Here is a 21,856-nt window from a genome sequence, read left to right on the forward strand (position 1 = left end):
TCAGGCCCTCTCTGTAGGGTAAATGTTGAAAAGTCACAATAGACGTACCCCTCAAGAAGAAGCACAGGAGACTCAACTAGACTGAAGGTCTAAAGTACATTCTACTGATTAGACCTATCTGAAATAGAAGGGGCTATCCTGAAAAGCAGTGAGGTTGTCCGGATAACTACTCACCAGGCATACTGCAGAGAGACTCAGAGGTTGGGCTGTGAGAGCACTAGGGCCCCACATGGCTCAGAGAGTCTGCAGTGCTCTAGGGTGGGGGTCAAGGACCAGACTATAAGCAGCGTGGCTGGGGAAAGACTCCAGAGTGTCAGCGTCACGGACATCTCCGCTTCATGACATCATCCAGATTCCCCCCAGTAGGAACCCGAAGTGTCCATATGTCAGGTGTGGATTCAAGCTCAAAATGACAGACATGATTTCCACACAGATGAATGGAGATGAGCCAAGCCACAATGATCCCTGGACGGCAGGCAGAAGGGTAGAAAGGCCCGAAGAGAAGGCCACCACTGCCTTTTCCTGGGCCAGGACATGCTCCAGGATGCAGGCCTCGGGTTAAAACTGCAGCAGCAAGCACAGCTGAGAACCTGAAGAAAATACCCCAAGGCCAACTGTAAATCCAAAGAGGGTACCCCACTCCCCAGATTCAGGACATCACAGCTGGACCAGCAACCAGAGGAGTCTGAAAGCTTAGCATTTAAGGAAAGGAAAAACAGGTCTCTTTCTCCGAGGTTTGAGTGTGTCCTGCATAAAGACAGGAAGAAAGACAGGACTCCCTTTTCAGTCTCAGAACATTATCGGCAGTCAAGACTTCAACTGCAGCGTCCACTTAGGGCTAAGAATAAGGAAGGGCAGAGCGATATTCGCTACATTGTCTGCAACCAGACCACTTTCCTGAGGGTCTCAGAGGAAAGACAGCGTGGATCCTCTTTGCTAGAGATCCTTAATTCCTTTCTTGGAGTGCAGGGGTGGTGGGAATAGCAATGTGGTCAGGGAAGACATCACTGATACAGTGACATCTGAATAAAGACCTGAAGGTGGTGAGGGGCAAATCATACAGAAACCTGGAGAAGAGCATGCCAGAGGGAAGGGCAAGTCTACAGGGCCAGAGGCAAAGTGTGCCCAGCACATGCGAGACGCAGCAAGGAGCCTGTGCAACTGGGAGAGATGGGGAGAGCTGTGGGCAGGCCAGGAAGATACACGGTGAGGCAGGTCTCAGACCCTGCTGGGCCCCCAGGCCATGTTAAGGCTCTAACTTCTACTCTCAGTGAGATGGGAAGACACTGGAGGGTTTTGAGCAGAGGAGTGAGACACCCTGACTCAGCTTCTAACGGGGCCCTTGAGCTTCTGGGTCGAGAACACACTCCAGGTAGGGCAGCATGACCACCTGTGTCAGTCAGCAGGCGGCTGTGACAATGATCCAGGAGAGCGGCGACAGTCGCTTGAACCAGGCGGGTAGCAGTGGAGGTGGTGAGAAGCAGACATATTTTGAAGACAGAGCCAACAAGATTTGCTGACAGATTGGATGTGGGGAGTGAAAGAGAGGTGTCAAGAATAATGCTGAGATTTTTTGGCCTGAGCTATTAGAAGGATGGTGTTGTCATTAACTGACATAGGGAAGACTGAAGAAGGAGCAGGTTTTGGGAAGAAGATCAAGAATTTGTATTTAAATGCGTAGAGTTTGATTTGTCTCTCAGACATCCATGTGGATACATCTCATAACAATTGGATGGACACGTGTCATGTTCAGGGAGAAGGCCAGCTACATGTTCAGAAGTCATCTGTGTGGGGTGGTATTTTTAATTTGGACCCTGGATAAGTGATTATAGGTAAACAAGAGGCCTTAGGACTGCACCATGGGGAATCCAAGGCTCACAGGCTGGTTGAGGAGAGAAAATTAACAAAAGCCCAGGAAGAAGTTAACAATGGACACCAGGAGAGGGTGTGTCCTGAAAGCCAGATGAAAAAGTGCCTGTCCATGTCAGGGACTCTTTAGGTCAAGTATCTCAAGATGAAAGCGGAGAGTCGACCACTGGATTTAGCAATGGGAATTCCTTTTATGATCTTAGAAGAATTTTGGTAAAGTGAGGGGAGAGGAGAGCCTCATTAAAGAGGGTTCAAAAAGAACAGAGGTAGCCAAACAGTGCAAGGAAAGTTTCTCTTTATAAATGTCTTCCAGCTAAGCAATGAGGAAGGAATGACAGGATTAGAAAGCAGCGTTTTGTAAGCCCCTAATGAAACATCATGAAATGATCTCAGAAGAAGTTAGCAAACTATGGCCCTTGGGCTATATCTGGCCTGCTTGCTTTTGTAAATAAAGTTTTATTGGAACTCATCCATGCCCATCGAGTTATATATTGGCTGTGGCTGCTTCTGAGCTGCATTGGCAGGACTGAGTCATTGAAACAGAGACCACATGGCCCACAGACTAAAATATTTACTGTCTGGCCCCTTGCAGAAAATGTTGCAAACCCTGATCTATGTAATAGGTATGGGCTTGGAGGAAGTGAGACCCCAGAAGATGGGCAGAGGGGAGAGGGCAGGGCAAGTCAGAAGGGGAAATAAAGTGAGTAAAGGTTGAGGCGTGAGGGGAGGTCTCTTCCACAGACTTCTAGTGTGTTCATGCTGGAAGGGGCTGGGAACTCCACTGCCTCACTGTGGACTGTTTCCTGTGGGCCTTCTCAATAGCATCTGGGCCCATAGCTGAAGAAGGGAGCGCCTCTCCTTCAAGGTGCAGGTGGCATCCTCAGAGAGATCCGGTTTGCACACAGAGGATGGAAACACTCACCCCTACCTGCATGACTCCTGTACCACCAGCTGTTTCAATGAGGCCAAGCCCTAGGCCTGCCTCTCCACCCAGTGTCCCTGTCCTCTGAGCTCTGCACGGACCTCTCCTAGCTGACTCACGGTGCATAGCCTTGATCTAGGGTGATCCGCCCAGGCTCCAAGAAGAATGGCTTTTTGGAGACTTTGGGGTCCCCTGATATCATATGAGCATTTGGAGTATGTATTTTATCCGTTTGAGTCCACAGCTTTCATCAGATTTGCAAAGGATTCTATGACAACAAAAGTTAATAATACCACACTCAAAGTTTAATAATTTTTTGATGTACTGGAATTAGAAGCAAGTCTGGGTTATAATTACAGCTGTCAAGTCTCTTTCAAAAGTCAATATGTGCTCCCCACCCACCAAACTAGATTTTTTCTGGATCAATGAAAGTAAGAATTAAAATTCTTCAATGGCAGGCTGATAGCAGTGCAAATCTCAAGAATCCTCTACCTTTGTAGGCCGAACAAAAGAGCAAACCTATCGGGAGCTAGTTCCCATGTAATAGCTGACATTACACACTTTACAAGCCATGAAGACTTAGAAAAACAGGAAAAATGGGGGGCAATTTGTATCTTTTAATTGAATTATGTTTTATTATCTCTTTTTTTTTCCAACTTTTAAGTTCAGGGGTGCACGTAGGATGTGCAGGTTTGTTACATAGGTAAATGCATGCCATGGTGGTTTGCTGCACAGATCATCATATCACCCAGGTATCAAGACCAGCATCCACTAGCTAGCTCTTCTTCCTGATGCTCTCCCCTCTCCCACTCCTCACTCTTTGACAGGCCCCAGTGTGTGTTGCTCCCCACAATGTGTCCATGTTTTCTCATCATTCAGCGCCCACTTATAAGTGAGAACACATAGTATTTGGTTTTCTGTTCCTGTGTTCGTTTGCTGAGGATAATGGCTTCCAGCTCCACAAACTTGGTCCTTTTTATGGCTGCAGAGTTTTCCATAGTGTATATGTACTACATTTTCTTTATCCAGTCATTAATGGGCATTTATGGTACTGATACAAGAAGAACAGATGACACATAGACCAATGGAAGAAATAGAGAACCCCAGAAATAAGACTGCACACCTGTAACTATCTAATCTTCGACAAACCTGACAAAAACAAGCAATGGGGAAAGGATTCCCTGTTTAATAAATGGTGCTGGGAGAGCTGGCTAGCCACACGCTGAAAATGGAAACCGTTTCTTAATGGTTTGAATGACCTCCACACATTAGCATCGCCCAAGCCCTCACAACTTTACATGCTGTGATGGTGAATATTAGGTGTCAACTTGACTGGATTTAGGAATACCTAGAGAACTGGCAAAGCATCATTTTGGAGTGTGCCTGCAAGGGTGTTTCCAAAGGAGACTGTCACGTGAGTATGAGTGGAATAGGTGGGGAAAGTGAACCTTTAACGAGATCAGGCACTATCCAATTGGCTGAAGGCTTGTATGGAACAAAAACAGAGAGCAGATTCTCTCCTGGAGCTGGGATGCACTCTCCCTCCCCTCCCCTTGAACACAAGAACTCAGGACTCTCCACTCTCTGGATTCCAGAACTTACACCAGCCCCCATCTACCTGGGTTCTTAGGCCTTTGGACTGGGCCATGTGACTGGCATCTCAGGGTTCCCAGCTTACAGATGGCCTGTCATGGGACTTCTCAGCCTCCATAATCACATAAGCCAGTTCCCCTAATACATCCCCTTTCATCTGTCTATTTCCTATTGATTCTACCTCTGGGAAACCCTAACTAATACACTGCCCCACCATATCCATACCTGAAAGGATATGAGATCCGAGGCAATCTGCACCATCTGTCTCCCACAAATACTTTATATGCTTGTTTAACCAACTTTTCCTGGGCTTGAGGCTCTGACATGCCATAAGACAGCAGATGAAGAGGGCCAGCCACAGGTACTATGGCGGTCCCCAGCTAGAGCTCTGCCTGCCACCCTGCCTTCTTCCCTCCCCACAAAAGCTCAGTACAATCCCCTGCTCTCAGACAGGCCCAGATTATCTCCAGCTAATATTTGTTGATCGTTTCTACTGATTCAATCTTTACACAAATCCTATAAGGTCAAGTATCATTCCTATATGCATGAGGAAACTGAGACTCAAAGAAAATAAGTCACTGCACAGAGCCACTTAGCTAATAATTGGGAGAGCTAGGACCCAGTCTGAAAGTTGCTACCTTAAGCCCTGCCCTGCAGCACAGACTCCCCGGCTGCTTAGCTCTTGCCCCCCGATGCTGGACTCACCTACGCATAGGAGATTCTGTCACAGGGACTTGAGCAACTTCATGTTTCAGCAACAGAATTTCAGCAACAATTTTTCTGGTGCCAGCAGGCCTTGCCCCACTCAAGGGGGACAGAACAAGACAGAATCTGGGGTCAGAGCTGTGGCAGCCACACATAGAACTCAGGTTGTGTTTGTTCCATTCCCCAGGCACCTTCCCCAGGCTGACCCTCGGGCCCTCTGCTCCACTCACGCCCAGCGCAGCCAGCATCGTCATGAAGACCCCTGTTTTGACATTTCTGAGGTGCTTCAGCCTATGTTTTCAGCCATAAGAAACTTGAGGCAGGCAGAGAAGAAGGGGAGAGAGGGCTGGGAGGAGGTGGCCATAGCAGGGAGGGGTGGTGGCAAAAGCCAGAGGAAGCGGGAATCAGAATGAAACCAGGGACCAGGATGCCTTCATAGGTTGAGGGTGAGCTCAGCAAGGGGCCCCAGCTTCTCTGTCCAATCCAGGAACAGCTGATCAGCCCAATCCCTTTGAAACCCTGGACCTTCATTATGAAGAGATGGGGCCAATCAGGGACCAAAGGCTGTGGCTCACGCCTGTAATCTCAGCACTTCGGGAGGCCAGGGTGGGCAGATCATGAGGTCAGGAGATTGAGACCATCCTGGCTAACATGGTGAAATGCCGTTTCTACTAAAAATACAAAAATTAGCAAGGCATGGTGATGCGCACCTGTATTCCCAGCTACTTAGGAGGCTGAGGCAGGAGAATTGCTTGGACCCTGGAGGCGGAGGTTGCAGTGAGCCAAGATCATGCCACTGCACTCCAGCCTGGGCGACAGAGTGACTCCATCTCAAAAATAAAATAAAATCCCCAATCTGAGGGCATGGAGAGCATGGGGCGGGTAAGGCAGTAAGGAATGTGCAGGGAGAAACGATGCTGTATCTCGGCTGCCACGCTCAGAACCACAGCAGCTTTACTGCCTCCTGAGTCAGGGACTGGGAGGGGCAAATCCCCACAAGACCATTCTCCCCCATTCCCGTTCACTCCCTTGGACCTGTATCCATTCAACCAACAGTGATTGATATGCTGCTCTATGCCAGGCTTGGTGCTGGGCTCTGAGACACAACCATGAACAATCCAAACACAGTCCCAATCCTTAGGGGACTTTCTGCCTGGGAGACACAGACGCTAAAGTAATAAGTAACCAAGTATACACACATAAACTGGGGTGGGTGCTGTAAAACTGTCGAATGCTCTAAGAGAGTGTCATAGAGGAACATAAATTAGATGGGCTAGGGTGGGGGTGGCAGTTGTCTGTGAGATAGAAGATCTCACTGAAGAAACGGCAGTTAAATCAACAACTGAAGAATGCATAGGCACTAACCAGGTGAATGGGGACGGAGAAGATGGGAGATTACAGGGAGAGGAAACAGCATGTGCAAAGGCCTGCAATGATAAAGAGGGTGGCGTGTTTTAAAGGAAGCCAGAGTAGCTGGAAGGTAGTGGGTGACAGCAATGTAGGCATCAAACCTGGGGGCAGGGGAGGAAGGGGCTGGAGCATGCAGGGCACAGGCCATGGCTAAGATTTTGGAGTTCAAGCTGAAAGGTGGTATCATCATGTTTATACTTCAAGATCATGCAGGCTTCAGTGTGGAGCTTGGAGCTGTGAAGGGGGCCAGAGAAGAAGTGGAGAGATCGGTTAGGAGGCTGCAGTGATTGTGCAGGGGAGAGATGAAGATGGTTTCCTTGGTAATGGCAGCAGAGCTGGAGAGAAGAAGACATGATCGAGAAATACTGAGGGATAAGGTGGACAGGCTTTCATAATGGATCACCTACTAACGTACAGAGGGGCAAGTATCAACAGTGACTCCTGGGCTTGCAGGTGGATGACGATGCCACTCACCAAGACAAAGAGAGCTGGAGGAAAAACGGATTTGGAGGCAGAGATCAAGAGTTCAGTTTGGACATAGTAAGTGTGAAATGCTTCTCAGACCACCCAGTGGAAAGATTAAGAAAGCCATTGGATGTAGAAGTCTAGAGCTTAGGAGACAGGTCTGAGCTGGAGGTATACATTTGGGAGTTGTAATGCATTCTTTGAGTAATGACACTATGATGGCTGTGAGAATGTGCTTAGCAGACCTCCGAGACACAGGACTCCCTTGACAGCCGACTTTGGCTTGAGGGCCTCCCAAAGCCTTACAATCCTCAGATCGCACAGCAGACAGGGACCCTTGCATTCAACCTACCTTCCCTCAGTCTGTCACTCAGGGTTAGACTTGCATGGTGGTCTGATGGCTTTTCCAGCCTTTTCCAATTCCCTCCCCATTACTCTCATCAGTTTTTCCCCTAATAAAATCCATGTACATTTCACCCCATCTCGGTGGCTACTCCTCAGAGGACCCAAGCTAACACAAATCCCACTTTGTCCACATCTTCCCATATCCACGCCTTGGGCAGCCACTCCCTATACTAAGTCTAGCTTAGCATGTGACTTACTTTAGGAATGGAACGATAGGAAATGAGACACCAGCAGAAAACTGAAAAGGGCTTGCTCCCTGGGGCACGCCCTCTCTCCTTGCTGTGTTCTGAATGTCTGTATCCTCCCAAAATTCATATGTTGAAAGCTAATCACCATTGTAATGGTATTAGGAGGTGGGCCTTTAGGAAGAGATTAGGTCATGAGGGTGGGGACCTCATGAATGGGATTAGTGCCCTTCCAAAAGAGGCCCCAGTGAGCTCCTTACCTTTCCACCATGTGAGGACATGCAAGGCACCACCTACGAACCAGGAAGCAGGCTCTCACCACGACTAAATCTGCTGCCAGTTCCTTGCTATCAGACTTCCCAGCCTCCAGAACTGTGAAAATTAAGTTCCTGCTGTTTGTGAACCACCCCGCCTATGGTATTGTGTTACAGCAGCTCAAACAAAGGCATTCTTGCTTCTGAAACCTTCTGCAACTATGTGAAGACACCTGGGCTGGCCTCTCTGGGGATGCAAAACCATGAAGAGAGAGGCTCCAGCATCCCAGCTGTCCCCCTGCCCTTGCCTCAGCTGATGACCCACAGATGTCAGTGAGGGCAAACCAGACCATCCAACTCCAGGCAGGCCTGCCTAGGACAAAGGAACCACCAGCCAGCCCACAGAATTGTGAGAAATGCTAACTGTTGTTTTAGGCCTCTGAGTTTGGAGGTGATTTATTACATAGCAAAGCTAACTGTTACAGGAGTGTGGGGCATACAGATGGTATTCAAAGCCATGGGACACAGCTGGTCTGATCACGGATGTGTAGGTCCTGTCTTCATCCTCCCAGACCAGAACCTTTCCTAGAGTTCTTGCCATTAGCCAGGTCTCTTTCTGAACATGTATTTAGCACTTAACTGTGTTCTTGGCAACGTACTGAGGAGCCGTGGGTATGTAGTGATAACTGAAATACAATCTTTACCCTGGGGAGAAAGATGAGAAATGGGGAGATCAGAGAAAACTCTCCTTTAATTTTCTATAAATTAAAAACTGTTGGATACAAAGTTGGCAGGAATATAAAATCTGCCTGGATTCTGGCACTTCGGCTTCATGGTGACACTTTCTACACGGATACACATACCACACACGCTCCATAGTATCACCACCTCAGTCAGCTCCCCACTTGCTCAGAGAGGAGCTGATGGGCCCTCACTGTCGCTTCAAAGTCAACTGATAGGGACCTTGTCAAAGTCATAGCTGGGGAGCACAATGACCCCATCACAGGGGATACTGTACTGCAACAAAGGGAAGGAGAATCAGGATTTGCCAAAGGTTCCAGGGTAGCTTCTTTACTTGTTTATGTATTCAGTAAACGTATCAGTCACCTACTAAGGGAAAAGCATTGGAGACACATAGATAAGATACAATCCTCGCCATCAAGGATCTCAGCACAGGTGAGGCTGACAGTTACAACACTACCTAAGAAGCACAGGGTCAGAGGTAAGCACAGGATGCCAAGGGCACAAGGAGAAGAACCCAGGACAGCCTGAAGGGATCAAGGAATCGGGATAAGCAACTGTGAGCCAGGCCGCCGTGGGGTGGGCCAGGGCAGGGCAGGTGTCAGGGCAAAAGGGAGGAAGAAGAGTCACAAATGATGCCTAGATTTCTTTCCTGGGCAACAGGACGGAAGGTGGTACCACTTGCTGAAAGAGGCTACGTGGGAGGAGGACAAGACTTGGGAAATGAAGATGGATTCAGTTTTAGACAGGTGAGTTGAGGTATTATGAGGTATTGAAGCATAAACATCTAGTATTCCATTGGAGAGAAACCCTGAAACTCAAAAGAGAATCCTAGGTTGGAACACAAATTTGGAAGTCACCAGCATATGAGCAATGGCTGAAGCAAAGGGAGGGATGTGTGGACCATAAGTAGCTAACAGGACCAGGGTGGACTGGGAAGCACCTGCATTTACGGATCAGTCGCTCAGTGCCATCTGGAGGAGGAGCTCAGCCAGAGATAACCGGAGGAGAAACTGCCAAGCAGTGGGAGCACCCATGAGACACCACCGAGGTATCCCAGCCTCCTTCTCGGGGCTGGCCAGCTCTCCTCTCCGCAGTTTATTGTAAATGGTCAGGACAGGAATTAGCACTACGATGTTACTGATTAGTAACAGATGTCTTCAGAAATATTTGCATTGTAATGAGGGGTCCAGAACTCACAATAATTCTGGCTTCAAAGTCAAGACTGGAGTCAAACTCAGGATCTACCACCTATGATCTCGGGTTCCACAGGCCTTTCTGCTCAACTATAAAACAGAAATGACAATTCCTATACCTCAAAGAGGTGTACAGTATATCTAGTTTCTGGCACATGCCAGATGCTCCACACCCAATAAGTCCCTTCAGTTATCCTTCTAACACAGGTTCCCAAACTTATGTGCATCAGACTCCCCTGGAGTGCTTGGCCCCACCCCCAGAGTGCTTGGCCCCACCCCAGAGTGCTTGGCCCCGCCCAGAGTGCTTGGCCCCGCCCCCAGAGTGCTTGACCCCACCCCCAGAGTGCTTGGCCCCGTCCCGAGTTTCTGATTCAGGACATCTGGGACTGGGCATGAGAATTTGAATGCCTAAGAAGTTCTCAGGGGTGGTGATGTAGCTGGTCCAGGAACCACACCTTGGGACAGGATGTTCTTCCTAAGGACCCCTCTCGTGTGAGTGTAACCCCAGACTGGTCTTGTGGCCCGTGAGGTCTGAGATCTAGGGCCTAAGTGCAGGAAGCCAAAGGGAAGTGAGGGGCAGAGACACACACAGTCTTCTCCCTCAGCTGTCACCCAAGACATCTCAAAGGCTGGAAGCTGAGTGATTCACACCTCCGTGTTTGAACAACTGTGACTCACGGCTCTGGGTGCAGGAGGTACGCTGTGTTGACTCAACCCTCCCAGAGGGCAGGTAGAGGGAGGAGGGGAGCAGGTTTTCAGAGTTGCAGTTCGCAGGGTGGACTGAGAGCCCCTCTGAACCCAGTGAGCCCCACCTTGGGCTGGGGAGAAGAGAGAGCTGTGGCAGCACTGGAGGAAGGTAAAGGCTACGCAGTCCTCATCCTGGGCAGCGTGGGGAAAACAGCCACCCTCCCACATGCGGGAGGCAGAAGGAGGCCTGGGCATCTCTTCCCAGTTTCCACTAAGTTAACCCCTGTCTGCTCTGCATTAAGAAGACCCTGAGAAGGAAGAAGAGCAGCCTGGATCTTCCTCAGAAACTGTACTCCTGCAGTATTGCCTGTCCCGCTCCATCCCTCGGTATCCTGTAAACCCAGGGAACCTCCTTCACTCTCCCAGGGCTTCACGGATGCAAACATCCAGGAAAGCCCAGCAGTGCCAAGAGCAGAAGGAACAGGATCTTCTTCCCACAAAGGCCTGTCCTAGGCATCATCTAATTTATTTCTTAAACATCTGCTCTGAACTCCCGATTTACATTTATGATTTAATTCATCCTACATTCACTACCACACTAGGTACTGAAACTGCAAATATTAATTAATCACAATGCTTGACCTCAAAGAATTTTCCCCAATGAGATAGAAAATGTGCTGCATTCATTTCATAGTCTCTGAAACACTTCTGCATACAATTTAACTTATTCCTCCCAATAGCCATAGAGAATTGGTGATATAGATCCTATTTCATTTTTATCATTCTGATCTTTGGCTTAAATATTGCCTCCTCAGAAGCCTTCCCTGATGTTACAATCTAAAGTGCTACCCTGTCACTGCCACATCACCCTCTACTAATTCTCTGAATGCCATTCATTATGGTCTGATTTTTTTTTAACAATCTACTTATCTATGTATGGTTTCTCTCTTCCTGCAATAGAATATAAATTCCACAACAGTAGTATATTTGGCTGTCTTGTTCACCGCTCTATTCCCAGTATCCAAGTCAGTGCCTGGCCCAGAACAGGCACTCAGGACACATTTGCAGAAAGAGGGAAGAGGGGAAAGGAGAGTAGAAGAAAGGAAGTGAAAAGCGGGGAGAAGCTAAGTGATTTTTCACCCAGTGACAGAACTGAGCACACATCAGGGGCTTTGCCCCCCCAAGCCCAGGCCCCTTCCTCTCCAGTCACCATGGGAGCTGCTCTGAACCAGGGCTCAGGTTCTGAGGTTGGGAGGCTGACTTTCCTTGACTGGACGAATCTAGGACTCTCAGACTTCAGCATCGAAGCTCATTAACCCAGTCTGAGATCCAAGAAAAAAACAGAAAGGTGGAAGTTGGATGCGTGTTCACTTGTCATTGGGAAACCCTTCACTAAGGATAGGGTGGAACTTTTTTGTATTTAAGATCATTACATTCGAGAAAACATCAATCAAGAACTAAACAAGTCAAGAGTAACTCAATTTACCTTCTTTTCAGAAGCAGAAATGTAAAATGTTCCTCACAGCCTTTTAAATTAAGAACAAAGAATAAAATTCCTATTCAGTAAATATAGCAAACAAAAAAATTCTATTATGTAACAAGTCAAGGGTAAGAGAGGGAGACCAGAATAGAGGAAGAGAGAGAAGGGGAGGGAGACAGAATCAGATGACAGTCAATGATCTTAACGTGGGAAGGGGCCTCAGGTGACCATTGGCTCCAGGTTCCCTTCTCTGAAAGACAGTTATGTGCCTGTGTATTAATAAGTGGAGACCCAGCAGGTTTAAGTGATTTTTCTCACAGTCATACAGCTAGTATGGATTAGAACAAAACCCGATCCACTATGCCAGGGTCAGAGAATATATAATTTGATAAAAGAAATACTTTCTTAAATATGTAATTTGATAAAAGAAATACTTAGAAACCAATCACCTAAGAGAAAGAACCATGTCATTTTCATCCTTATTTTTCCATTCCTTCTGGAAAAAGAACGTGTACACATTTGGTTCCTGAGAAGGGGGAAGGAATCCCAAAAGATACTTAAGAGAGGCATACACACAGATACCTTCTGCAAGATAGCAAGGCGCAGAGAACTACTTTGATATCAAGTTGCATTTTTGCAACTACAGTGATATTTTCAACAATAAGACGTGTGTCCATCAGTGCAGCCCCAGATTTTTTTTACCCAGGTTAGAAATTTTATGAAAACTCACAGGGACAGATGCCCTCCTGTGCCACAGGCAGCTGTGCCCAAGATAGTATCACACCTTCATCCTGGTGCTCCCAGGGGCTGTGCCCTCAGCCCCATTCAGCTGCTGCTGTCACTACTAATTCTACACTGAGAATCTAGAGCACTCTCTCTTCACCCCAATCACAGACTAGTGTTTATGGAGGAAATTTTATTTTTCAACTGTAGTGCACACAGTTACAAAGGCCCTGTGATTCAGAGACTGAATCTTCCAAAGCAATACCATGTGAACATAAACGGAAAGGTGTTTCCTTGGGGGAGCCCATTCTAGAACCTCATTCAGCGCAACTCCTCCAAGTCCATGCATGTATTGCAGACAATAGAACCCTCTTGAATCCTCATGTCAGGGATGAGGATGACATTCGTAACACCAGTTTTCCAGGTTACAATGAGAAAGGTACCACTCATCTTTGCTTCTGTTAGGAAGGTACTTGATTTGCACATAAACAACTCTAACCATTTGTTACAACTGTTTGTAACATTGGTTTTGCAAGGGGCTTTTTGGGGCCAAATGGCTTTATGATTTGTAACATGCATAATTGGTCCAGTGGCCTAGTTCCAGGTTCCCCCCACACTGTCAGCACCAGGAGGACAAAGAACATGTTTCTCTTTCTCCCATTGTCCTGCCTCTCACCCCCACCCCATTCCCCCACTGCTCAGATCATCATTCAGGGCATATTGCAGACGGCTGTTAGTATAGTACTGTATTTCCTGCTTTTCCCAATTCTCCATCACTTATTGGGGATGCAAAGTAATATATGCCAGCAACTCGTCTGCTCATCCCTGCCCAGATGAGCTACCCCATTTTCTAGACCAGAGCCAGGCTGAGGCCTGCCCACAAGAGACCAAGGGCAGTCGCTGCTCCACCCAGGAGATTTCCTCCATGGCCCTCCATCTAACTCCTGTCCATCAGCCCCATCTGCCCCGTCTACCCTCCACCGATAGAGGGGAAGAGAAAAGGCATGGCTCTGCCTAGGATTTACAGAGCACAGAGAAGAAAGCCACCTTGAACTGTGGCACTGCTAAAGCTAGAAAATACCTGCAAGGCATCTTCCCAACCTTCATTTTCAGGCAAATTAAATGAGGCCCAACTAGGTTAGTGGCTTGCGCAAGGTCACACGGCTTCTTAGTGGGGCTGAGTCAAGTAGAAATGAAGTCTCTCATGCAGTACCCTTTAACTACCTCACCCTGACCCAATCACCGTCCTGCCTCCTTTCCCCCCAGCCATGCTGTTCTTGGTCTGGTAAATTATTGTGCTGCAGGGTAGGTAGGAATGACAATGTCTGGAATTATCTACATGAGCCTCTATTTTTGCCTTTGTGATAGAGATGATCTGAGGGACCCAACCAACACCTTATCAACCAGAGATGGTCTGGTTCCCCTACTAGTCTACAGAACTACTTCTGGGGAAGCCAAGGGGTGGGAAGGCCCTTTCCAATTTAGGCCATGGTCAGTCTCTAAGACAACTGGGTTCACCTAACTATAATCCCCAGAGAGGCAGGCATCAATAACTAAGGTGCAGACAAAGCCTGAAAATCAGATGGTGAGACAGGCTCCACCTTTCCGTTAGACAATTCTGCCACCCCGGGTGGGACTCATGAGACAATGGACTGGGATCCAGAGGTGAGATCTAGGCTGCCAGGCAAAGAGTGGAAGGCAATGAAGTTTGGTGCTTCGTCCCTTCCAAATCTCATGCTGAAATGTGACCCCCCAATGTTGGAGGCAGGGGCCTAGTGAGAGGTGTTTGGGTCATGGGGGCAGATCCTTCATGAATGGCTTGGCGCCATCCTCGAGGTAATGAATGCATTCTCTTTCTATTAGTTGCTGTAAGGTCTGGTTGGTAGAAAGAGGCTGGCACCTCCCTCCTCTCTCTCTCTCTTGCTTCTCTGTCATCATGTAATCTGCACACACCAGCTCCTTCCCCTCCTACCAAGAGTGAACGCTTCCTGAAGCCTTCACCAGAAGCAGGTGTTGACACCATGCTTTTCTGTATAGCCTGCAGAGTCGTAACCCAAATAAAGCTCTTTTCTTTATAAATTATCCAGCCTCAGGTACTACCTTTATGGCAAAGCAAAATGGACTGAGACAGACACCAAGCAAGGACATGCTGACAGAAAAAACGGGCAACATGAGTTAAGAACTAGGCAGGATGGCCAAGCAGACTGACCAATCTACCCCACTCTGGAACCAGCCATCACCTTCCAGGCTGAGCAGCTGAGACCAACTGTGAGTCAAATGCTGACCCCATCAACTTCAGCACAAAGGGTCAACCTCGTGTGCAGGAAGTCAGCTAGCCTGGGTTCAAATCCCAGTCCCAGCTCTGCTTCCTACTAGCTGGGTGAACTTGAGAAAGTTAGTTAACTTTTCTGAGCATTAGTTTTCTCATCTATAAAATGGAGATACCTGCTTAATAGGATTGGTTAACAATTATGAAAATGTCTGGAAGCTGCTTGGCATAATATCTGGAAAATATAACAATAAGCAGTCAATCAACGGTAACTACACTTTTTGAGGCCCTGCAGGGACTTAGCTGTCTGGCAGACTCACGGGCTGCAAGGGGGATGAGGGTGTGACTGACACATCCCCAAGAATCCTCATCACTCCCTCACACAAGCAAGGAAGTAAAAAACAGACATTTCTCTGCAATAGGATGCTTCTTGAACATGAGTTTCTCAGTTTGAAATCCAGACGTGTAGGATTTTTTTTCCTCTTCCTTCTCTCTCACACCCGACATACACACCCTAGCCTTGAAGGAGTGGAGGAGCTGTGACAGCAGTGATCCAATAGCTCAACGTGTGACTGTGTGGGTCAATATATATCATGCTATCATCAACACAACACTCACAATTCCTGGCAGAAGGACAGCCCCTGGGAGCCGCAGGCTCATAAATACAACCAAGCAGACGGAGGAATAGAAACAGCTCCATGTAAATCACTCTCGGTTTGTAATCCCTGAAGAGTTAGAGCATGAAGCTGTACTCCAGGAATGGGCATCTCAGAGGGACCCGTGTAACTGGAGAAAAAGGTATTCCTAAAGGAAAAAGATTTGTATTTGACAGCTGGATTTTCAGAGGGAACTGAAAGAAAATCCATTAGAAATTCGAGTCAGGAAGAACGATGCGAGATGCAAATGACATGAAAGCAACACATGCTGCCTCTTGAATTGTCCCTGCCTCTAACCTGATGCAAATACAGTCACTCTTAGGGCAATCATTTGTCTCTATCTGTATGGGAGTCTTCACTGGCCTTGTGTAATTATTACCAACATCTCTGTCCACTCTCAGAAATGTCCTGACTTGGACACTCAATCAATCCTAAATGACAGCTTTTGCCATACTACAAAGTGGTAAAGAGCTTCTTAGCTGATCAGAAACTTAGCATGTGAGAGAACAGTATAATGGAATCAAACGACAAAAAAAGTCTTCTTATTTTAGATGGTAGAAATCGCTGCACCATCCTACAAGACCCATATATTTACAGGGGAAGTTCTCTATTTCCCCATTAGTAATTCCTCTTGGAATGGCAAATGGGAAGGTTTTTCCTGGTATCTACTCCAAATCCCAACCCCAGGAGAGGAAGCCCCTTTTCCTCTGATTCTGAACTCAGTGGGGATAAGATAATGCTCTTTTTTTTTGAGACGGAGTTTCACTCTCGTTACCCAGGCTGGAGTGCAATGGCGCAATCTCGGCTCACCTCAACCTCCGCGTCCTGGGTTCAGGCAATTCTCCTGCCTCAGCCTCCTGAGTAGCTGGGATTACAGGCACGCGCCACCATGCCCAGCTGATTTTTTGTATTTTTAGTAGAGACGGGGTTTCACCATGTTGACCAGGATGGTCTCGATCTCTTGACCTCGTGATCGACCCGCCTCGGCCTCCCAAAGTACTGAGATTACAGGCGTGAGCCACCGCGTCCGGCCCGATAATGCTCTTATTTTTGCATCAGAAACATCCTTCCCTCTCATGAAAACTCCTCTCTGGGTTCAACCTGCTCTGTGGAGTGAGCCCTCCTGACTCCCAGCCTTTCCTCTGAGGATGATGTTTCCATGACACAGTGTGATTCTTACCCAAGAGTAAGTACGAATCAGTGTTCCAACACAGTGAACCATTACAGCCCCCCAGACCTCGGCCATCCACCCACCCACAGCCTGAATAACCTGCTCTGAGCAGCCAGACTCATAGACCCAATAGCAGGAGGTGACATCAGTCCCTGAAGGAAGCTGTGATATCAAGGGAGACGTCGGTGGGTTAGTGTCTCCCATCATTCTCTCCAAGACATGGGAACAAAGCAAAACAACACAGAGAACTGGATGTTCCGTCCCTGGGGAAGGACGCACAAGCCTCTCACGCAAGGAGACTCAAGCTCATCAAAAAGCAAGGCACCCACAGCCTCCTGGCTTTCTCTGTGCCATTTCCTCCCTCACTTTGAGCCCCAGTTCCCAGCCCTGTCCCAGGAAAGGACCCACACCCCGACCCCGCACTGACCCGCAACTCCGTAGACACCCATCCCACCCTACCCTACGGCAGTCCCGAGTCGCCCCCACAGGTGCTTGCAGCTTCCTTCACCAAAACTTCACTGTAAGCTCAGCCCCGCGCACCCTCCCCACCAGCGATCCCAGCACAGAACTTCCCAGTGCCGAGGACCCGCGGAGCTGCCTGCTCCCTGAGGCACAGAACCGGCGCCGGAGGCCCCCAGGCTTGCGGAAAACCCCGGCGCGAGGCTGCTCCCAGCTCGGAGCCTGGCTCTGCTCCCCAGCGGCGAGAGCCTTGCTGCCGGGTGAGAACCGTGCAACCCCGAGCGGGATGCCGCCCTGAGCACTGCAGCAAGGGACGCAACACTCACACCCTAAGCACTGAAGGGCGCGGGGGCTTTCCCACGTCAGGACAATTCCCACGGAAGTTGCAAAGGACTGACAGGGCATGCAGAGGAAGAACAGAGCGCGTGCAGAGGAGATTCCGAGAAGGTTAGGGCCAACTACGGATCTCCAAGGTCTACGCACCCCCACAACAGGTAGCAGGGCCGGAGCCGGACCCGTGGCACCGCCAGGGAGTGCGGCGCAGCCCAGCAGGCAGTGGACGCGGGGCGCAAGACAGACGGGTCCCGGCAGCAAGAACCCGGGGCTTACCTTGAATTAATGCAGAGTCCCGCGCTCAGCTGAATGAAGAGGGTGTGCTAGTATTCCCGATACATCATTGAATTATTTTAAAAGAGCAAAGGGGTGGGGGAGGGAGGGCGAAGACGCGGGCGGAGAGATGGTGAAATTGAAGGAGGAAGGAGGAATCCACAGAAGGGACGGGGAAGGAAGGCAGGCGGAGGTGAGGGACAGAAACGGAGAACAAAATAAATAAAAGAGAAGAGAGACAATTAAAAAAAATTCTGTCCCCTGCCCACACCATGGAAAAGAAATTTCTGGCAACCAGTAAGAGAACTCCCATACATGCCCCCCGCAGAGACGGCAGACCGGGGGACTAACAAAGGAGGAGGGGAGAAGAGAGCTGTATCCAAACAGCAGAAGAGATCGCTGCCCAGACACGGGCAGCACGCGAGAGGCGGCGAGGGAGCGGTGGGAGGGTGGGAGCAGGACGCCAGCGTGAGCGCGCACACCCGGGACTGGGGGCGGTGGGGAGGGCGCCGCCAGGCTTCATTTAGGTGGGGATTTGTGTTGTAAACCGTCTGAGATCAAGAAATTTAGGTCAGGGTTTCTGTGGAAAAGTTCAATAATCTCAAACTTCTGCGGGCGATTTCCACTCGAGAACACAATTCTCGTTTGTGGGCGGGATGGCCCCCCTGGGGTCCCACTCGTAGACCTCACCAGGGTCCTGGCTGCTTGCTTGGCTGGGCAGGGAGAGGGAAAGCATGATTACATCTACAAAGAAGCAAGGGGGCCGTCCCTGCCTGTAATCCCAGCACTGTGGGAGGCCGAGGTGGGCGGATCATTAGGTCCAGAGATTGAGACCATCCTGGCCAACATGGCGAAACCCGTCTCTACTAAAAACACAAAAATTCGCTGGGCATGGTGGTCCGCATCCGTAGACCCAGCTATTTGGGAGGCTGAGACAGGAGAATCGCTTGAACCCGGGAGGCAGAGGCTGCAGTGAACCGAGATCGCGCCACTGCACTCCAGCCTGGCGACAGAGTGACAGAGAAAACCAGCAAACAAACAAAAAGAAGCAAGTGAACTGGGGGCTTCAAGAATCAAGTTAAGGGAGAAGGAGGGGCGTGCTGGATCAGCCAGAGCCAGATGCTTCCCAAGGAAAAGAGGCCCTAGCCTGATGCAGAGCCTCTTCGCTGCCTGTGGACTGAACCAGAGGCTCTCTGAAGGTCTCCAGGGACCAGCTGAGGGCTCTCGGGAGACACTGTTTCCTGGGGGCAGTTAAGGAGCACAAAAAACCAACAGCCCCCAAACTGAGTCAAACTGGAGCTTCCAAGGCTTCCTAGACTGGAATCCCTCTAGGGTATCCTCTCCCCCATATGGCTCTCTGCATATCTTTTCCTCAAAAATAATAGAAAAGTATCCCAGAACCCTACAGGTGATGACGTTCCGTCCCACCCACCCATCTTAACACTTAACTCCCAATGGGGTCCCTGGGGGGGTTCTGACAGGTGGCTTTATAAACAACCGCCTCCTCTCCCCCAGGAGCTGAGTGAGAAAAGAGGGGCTCCAGAAAAAGAAGAGGAGCCCGTGGGATTGGAAGGGACAAGAAGAGAAGGGAGCCGCAGGGAAGGAGGAGGGAGGGAAAGAGGAGCGTTCTTTCTCTCTCCACTTTTTTTTTTTCTTTTTCTTTTTTTTTTTTTTTTTTTTTTTTTTTTTTGAGACAGAGTCTCACTCTGTTGCCAGGTGCCAGGCTGGAGTGCAGTGGCACAATCTCGGCTCACTGCAACCTCCACCTCCCGGATTCAAGTAATTCTCCTGCCTCAGCCTCCTGAGTAGCTGGGACTACTGGCGCACGCCACCGTGCCCAGCTAATTTTTGTATTTTTAGTAGAGAACAGGCTTTCACCATGTTGGCCAGGATGGTCTGGATCTCTTGACCTCGTGATCCGCCTGCCTCGGCTTCACAGTGCTGGGATTACAGGCATGAGCCACCGCGCCCAGCCTTCCCTCTGGGCTCTTACTGCTTAAGCTTAGCCTTGGCCCAGATTGGTCAAGTCCTCAGAAGGCCTTGTTTGTGGGTGGCCAGCGCTGAATGACGACAGCTGGCCCTTGTACTTGGCTGTGAGCTTCCCTGGCTGAGGGCAGAGCCTGGCACACAGTGGAAACGTGCACTGAAGGGAACTAAATAGCCATGATGCCAACAGCTCCTGTCACCTTTCCTCTTCGCTGGGGCAGGAAAAGGGGCAGCTATGCACCCTGCTTGGTTAGTTCCCCATTTACCCGCAGAAGGTCTGCTTGAGAGATTCGTGCTGTGAGGAGCCAAGACCAGGTAGGTCCCGAAAATTCTCACCAAGCCTGAAAAGAATTGAGTCTCTCAATCAGACTTCAGAAAGCTAGGCTTTAGCGTGACGTTAAAAAGAAAAAAAAAATGTTCCGGCAGGGCGTTAGGAAAAAAATCAGGGCTACATGTCAGTTTCCCAGAGGCTGACAGATTGTTAGAACAGTCTTGGAGGTCTGGTTTCCCATATCAAAAGATTGTTTGGTTGGTTAGTTTTTCTGTTCAAGCATAAGGATACAAGTGGGGGCCTCTCTTGAGCCCTTGAGAAGAAGTCTGCAGATTCCCTGGCCCTAGGATTTGAACTCCCAGGACAGAAGCACAATATGGTGAAGGAGAGGAAGAGATTTTCCCACTTTAGGAAATCACCTCAGAATCTGTTGGAGCTCAGAGGGAAGGAGAATGACTCCATGAACCCCAAAATATACTCTTCATGCCCCCATCACTATCCCAACATACACACATAGTGCTGTCTCCAGCCTCCGAGGGCTTCTCCCCACATCCCATAGCAGGGGCATTCACACTGCAATGTGTGGGTTTCTTTTTTTTAATGAAAAAGTTTAAAGCGCTAGTATACCAGACGGCTGATGGTTTTCCTGGCTTAGAATCTCCTAAAGAGCATAGCATCCATACCCACCCCTCTCCACCATCAAAACAAACAGCAATTGTGCCCACAAACAAGACTGTCCTTGACAACCCATTCATACAATTGGGAGCATGGGATGCTCACCAACTGGATGATTCCATGACCCATTCCCTTTACCTATCTGTGCAGGTGGCTCAATGCCAGATGCCCAAGTATGACCCCCCCAGACATACCTGCCATTTTATTTCTTCCTTCTCTGGCTACAAGTAACAACTAATTAGAACAATATGATGTCCTTTCAGACATAACAAAAATATTGGTTTTGGTTCTTGACCCATTTGAATGAGTTGTGGCTGTTGCTCTAGACGGAGGAGGTAGGGGAAGTAGGCTGGGATGCAAGAATTCTGCTCAGGAGCACACTGGCCTGTCTCTCTCCATCCCTCACCTGTGCTGATACACCTCCGCCCAGCCCCAGACCTTTATCCATCTAGCAAGGGAAAGAACCCAGCGCTCGAGACACACTCCCTGTCCTCTCAATTTTCAGCCCGACTCACAAGAAAGCACCCTGGCCCAGACCTGCACCCCACATGGCGCCTCCTAAGGGGACTTCATACTGGGACCAGGGCTTCAAAGAAAAGACCCTGGTTTAATAATTCAACTCGCTTGAATGCCATTTAGTAGCCATGGCAACCAGTTCCCTGACATCTAGTTGTAGGCAGGATGTGGTTGGAAAGGGAAAGAGAGAAAGAGGAAAAGGTAGAGGGGAAAGGAAAAGAAAGAAACCCAGGTGAGATGTCACCTAAACTTTCCCTGCTCTCACTCCGCACCATAATCCTGACAATGAGATGCCCGTGAACCAACTGCTTTTACCTCACTTTCTTCCCTCCCTCTCTGACTCCACTCTCCCCCCACCTGTCTCCCTCTGTCTCCTCTCTCTCCAACCCACGGGAAGCCGGAGATCTAGGCTCCTCAGTCAGCATTCCAGCTAAACACCTTTGGGACTCTAGCGAATTAGCCCTTCTTTGCTTCCATTTTCTTATCTTTAAAATGAGGGGCTTGTGGATGTCTGCTCTGGTTCCTTCTGGCCCTAACAACGCATGATTCTGTGGTCCTCTCTCTGTCTCTAACAGTGCCTGATTCTGTGGTCCTCTCTCTAACAGTGCCTGA

The 21,856-nt window shown here is 49.0% G+C and overlaps 1 protein-coding gene and 1 long non-coding RNA gene across 2 annotated transcripts in view; one reads left to right on the forward strand and one right to left on the reverse strand.

Annotated features, from left to right (window-relative positions):
* CACNA1E (calcium voltage-gated channel subunit alpha1 E) overlaps window positions 1-18,220 on the reverse strand; it is a 502,806-nt gene extending 484,586 nt beyond the window's left edge. Inside the window, exon 1 of the mRNA XM_032291227.1 lies at window positions 17,800-18,220. The gene's annotated coding sequence lies outside the window, so the exon portion shown is untranslated. The remainder of the gene's footprint in view (window positions 1-17,799) is intronic.
* LOC116560053 overlaps window positions 9,755-21,856 on the forward strand; it is a 21,813-nt gene continuing 9,711 nt past the window's right edge. Inside the window, exon 1 of the long non-coding RNA XR_004272764.1 lies at window positions 9,755-9,767. This is a non-coding gene — a long non-coding RNA (uncharacterized LOC116560053). The remainder of the gene's footprint in view (window positions 9,768-21,856) is intronic.

This window comes from Sapajus apella, unplaced genomic scaffold (assembly GCF_009761245.1).
Source record: "Sapajus apella isolate SASKATOON/1434 unplaced genomic scaffold, GSC_monkey_1.0 scaffold25, whole genome shotgun sequence".
Lineage (NCBI taxonomy): Eukaryota > Metazoa > Chordata > Mammalia > Primates > Cebidae > Sapajus > Sapajus apella.